Here is a 4,620-nt window from a genome sequence, read left to right on the forward strand (position 1 = left end):
TCTCTCCCGGCGTCACTCCCAGAACGCTGTCTCTACTGCGCACGCGCCCCTCTCTCTCCCAGACCACAAGGCTTTTTTTTTTTTTTTTTTTTCCTGTAGGCGTTCTAGTAAACTTGCGCAAAAAAAAAAAAGCGGGCATGCGCAGAGTGTGGCTCTGTGGCTGGGTACTAATGCATGATGGGAATTGTAGTTTCTAGAGCTAATTCCACCCATCCGCTCTATCACTATAGTGATGTCTGCTGCTGCAACTGTACACAGTGGGCGGGCCTCATTTATCAAAACTGTAAGGAACGCTGTCTTAGTTGCCCATAGCAACCAATCAGAGCTCACCTTTAATTTCTTAAAGTTTTCTGGAAAAAATAAAAGCTGAGCTCTCATTGGTTGCTATGGGTTGCAATTTTCCTGTTAGACAGTTTTGATAAATGAGGCTCAGTATATTTTTCAACTTCTGAATGATGCCATTGACAGTGGAAATATAGATATGTAATATGAAGACGTAATTATCACTATAATCAGTATTAGCTCCCCCACGTTTATTACACAGGCCACTGACTCCTTTAGGGCTGCGTATTTTTGGGTTCATTTGCTATAAGGCTCATGCATACAACTATATGTATTTTGTGGTCCGCAAAACACAGATCCGTAAAAAATACGGATGAAGTCTGTGACAAACTCCCCTCTTTTGAGGTTGCCACGAGTGCTTGGAGAGGACTACTTGCCAGCCTCTTACCATGTGATTACGGTCCCATGTTGTGTGCACCTGTTTTATGCAATAGCGGCATAGTTATATAAGTTCATGTATTTTGCTGTATTTTGCTACCATGTGGCTAATGGAGTCTTGCCTGTCCTTGGGAGATAAGTGGATCACTTCTCAATTGTCTCCAGGGCAAAAGACTGTGTAGAACCGGTTTTGGACAGAAAAGCCATGAGTACAGCCAGGCCAAAGAGACTTGTACTAACTTTTGAATTCCTGGTCTAATTCGTGCTATTTTGGGATGTGTTAAATGTCTATGTGTATTGTAAAGGGTGGGACATTGTATAAGTTGAGTAGTGAGGTCTGTTCCATTGTGTGTATTGGCGATTGCCCTCTGTCCTGAGAGAAAATTGAATTACAACTCGGTTGTCTCCAGGACAGAGGACATTGTGTATTGTCCTGCCTGGGATAATGATGTTAACCATGGTGTACCATGATTATATCACAGGCAGACGGGAGGATGTTATGTGGGTTGTAACCTTTGTGTTATGGGTTAATGTATGTTTGTTGTGGGTGTCTCCCTTGCATGGGAGCAGGGAATAAAATAAATTGTATTTTTGAATGTGGTGGCCTTCCAGTAAAGTATTTCTAGCATTCAGCTTGGGCTCATGTATAGACTTATTTGGCGATACTAGCGATAATAGCGATTTATTGCTCTGTGGATTACTTGGCGGTGCTATTTCAAGGGAAGAATGGAATACTAGACGGTGACACGGATGATACCGTCACAACTGGTGGCAAGCAGCGGGATTTTCCAGTCTTTTTCCCTGCACAGAAGATTCAAGGAAGGCACTAGTGTATGGTGCATGGAGGGCAACGCTGGCACTTGTGCAGCGACCCTGGCTTTAAAGGAGCTCAAGGGACAGAGCTAGCTACTGGGCAGCGTTCCTATCCACAGCAACATGGAAGAGGAGTTTCGCTGGAGGTTGCAGCAGTACTTGGCCCAACAGGATGCCACTCGAAATGGGCTGTGGTATGACGCCTTAGAGGAGGTACAGCGGCGGCGGAGAGAGAGCCTTCCCGATGAGGAACAGAGGCTCCAGGTACTCGTGGCCCTGCGGTCACCCTTCCTAGGAGAGCAACCCTTGGCTAAGTGGGTGGCAGAACTGTGGACCCTGATTTGGAGGGAGTTGTGGCTGGACAAAGCGTACCGGGCACTAAAGTGGTATGCCACCCAGCGCAACCCATGGATGACTAACCACTATCTGCCGGAGGGAGAGGATTATAATGGTCCGGGCTTACTGTGGGAAGCCTTTGATGAGGGCGATGACTTTGGATGCCCCACAGAATGTCGGTTCTGGGACATCCACGACATCAGTGAAACCGAGCTGGACCTTCCCCGAGCGGACGACCTTGGGCCAAACATGATTCATCTAGTCACCATGGAGTGGGAGCTGGAGCAGAGCTACCGCCAACTGTTTAACCTAGCTCAACCACCATCCCTCAGCCCAGAGGATTGCCTGGAAATTATACCCTCTTTTGCCCAACCAACCTTAGAGGTGAGCAACCTCATAGACTTGTCCTGGGAGGACCCACAGATGGCAGGTGGAGATGGGACCGAGGTCTCTCTACCGGCCCTACCGGGATGCTGGGCCGCCTGCCCAGATCTCCAGTGGCAGTGCATATCACAGGGAGAGGAGACAACTGGTCTCTCTTCCCAGCGGCAACCTGAGTTCCAGGGGGAGGAGAAGCTGGGTCCCTCTGCCGTACAGCAACCAGAGTCCTGGGGAGGAGAGGCAACCGGCCTCACCTTCCAACAGCAGCCGGAGATACCGGGAAAAGGGGAACACAAACCCCTCTACACGGGTGCAGATGAGACCACGGGCTCTGTGCCAGTCCTACAGGGATGCTGGACGGTCGGTCCAGATCCCCAGCCATCTCCGCAGGGATACCAGGAGGAGGAGGTAAGCGAGCCCTCCCCTTCCCAGCTACTTCCCAACCGAGTTCTGGGGGCAGGGGATGAGCCTGCGATACCACTGATCCCTCCAACCGAGTTCTAGGGGCAGGGGATGAACCTGCGATACCCACTGATCCCTTTCCAGCGGAAGAGCTGGCATCCGGGCAGAGCGCCACTAGCCTCTGCTCCACCGACCCCCTTGTTACAGGGCTGGCTTGCACCCCCCTTACCCCAGTAGAAGAGCTGGCATCAGGGCAGAGCGCCGCTAGCCTCTGCTCCACCGACCCCCTTGTTACAGTTCTGGCTTGCACCCCCCTCGCCGAATGCCGCGCAGAACACCGCTGGCCGCTGTTCCCCAAGTAGCCCCAGCGGTCTGCCTAGCTGCACCAGGGAGACTGAGGATGCGGAACTGTTTCACCACAACCTGGGACCTACAGACCAGCACTGTCCCTGGTGGGTGAGCTACCCTGTTAACTATTTACCGTGGGTAGACAACTCTGCTAATGTTTCTTTGTGGGTGGGCTTCCTGACTAATCTAGGTACTGACCAACAGGAAGTCAGATACCTGTTTAGTCTTAACCCCGAAGGGAAGATATGTGACAAACTCCCCTTTTTTGAGTGCTTGGAGAGGACTACTTGCCAGCCTCTTACCATGTGATTACGGTGGTCCCATGTTGTGTGCACCTGTTTTATGCAATAGCGGCATAGTTATATAAGTTCATGTATTTTGCTGTCTTTTGCTACCATGTGGCTAATGGAGTCTTGCCTGTCCTTGGGAGATAAGTGGATCACTTCTCAATTGTCTTCAGGACAAAAGACTGTGTAGAACCGGTTTTGGACAGAAAAGCCATGAGTACAGCCAGGCCCAAGAGACTTGTACTAACTTTTGAATTCCTGGTTTAATTCGTGCCATTTTGGGATGTGTTAAATGTCTATGTGTATTGTAAAGGGTGGGACATTGCATAAGTTGAGTAGTGAGGTCTGTTCCATTGTCTCTCTGTGTGTATTGGCGATTGCCCTCTGTCCTGAGAGATAATTGAATTACAACTCGGTTGTCTCCAGGACAGAGGACATTGTGTATTGTCCTGCCTGGGATAATGATGTTAACCATGGTGTACCATGATTATATCACAGGCAGAGGGGAGGATGTTATGTGGGTTGTAACCTTTGTGTTATGGGTTAATGTATGTTTGTTGTGGGTGTCTCCCTTGCATGGAATCAGGGGATAAAAGAAATTGTATTTTTGAATGTGGTGGCCTTCCAGTAAAGTATTTATAGCATTCAGCTTGGGCTCATGTATAGACTTATTTGGCGATACCAGCGATACTAGCAATAATAGCGATTTATTGCTCTGTGGATTACTTGGCGGTGCTATTTCAAAGGAAGAAGGGAATACTAGTCGGTGACACGGATGATACCGTCACAAAGTCCATGTGACATCCATATTGTATCCGTTTTTTTTTTTCAGATCCGCAATTTTTTTAAATAACATCCATAATACATCCATTTTGTTTAGCGGATCCATTGTAACAATGCCTGTCCTTGTCCTCAAAAACAGATAGGACATGTTCTATCTTTTTTGCGGACATACAGAAACAGAATGCACAGGGAGTCATTTCTGTCTTTTGCAGACACATTAATGTGAATGGTCCTGCATACGAACCTGTACAAAAATGGAACGGAATCAGAAAAAAAATACGTTTGTGAGCCCTAACAATGCCATGTGCATGAGCCCTAACAGTGCCTATCCTTGTCCGCAAAATGGAGAAGAATAGGACATATTCTATTTTTTTTTTTTGCGGAATAGACATACAAAAACAGAATGGAGCCATTTTGAGGACCCATTGAATTGAATGGTTCTGCATACAGGCCCCCCCAAAAATCGAAATGGACAAGGAAAAAAAAATGCGTTTGTGTGCATGAGCCCATATGTGCAGGGAAAGCTCCCAGCGGCGCATCCATTACAGGG

The sequence above is a fragment of the Bufo gargarizans genome, chromosome 1 (assembly GCF_014858855.1).
Source record: "Bufo gargarizans isolate SCDJY-AF-19 chromosome 1, ASM1485885v1, whole genome shotgun sequence".
In the NCBI taxonomy this organism is placed as follows: domain Eukaryota; kingdom Metazoa; phylum Chordata; class Amphibia; order Anura; family Bufonidae; genus Bufo; species Bufo gargarizans.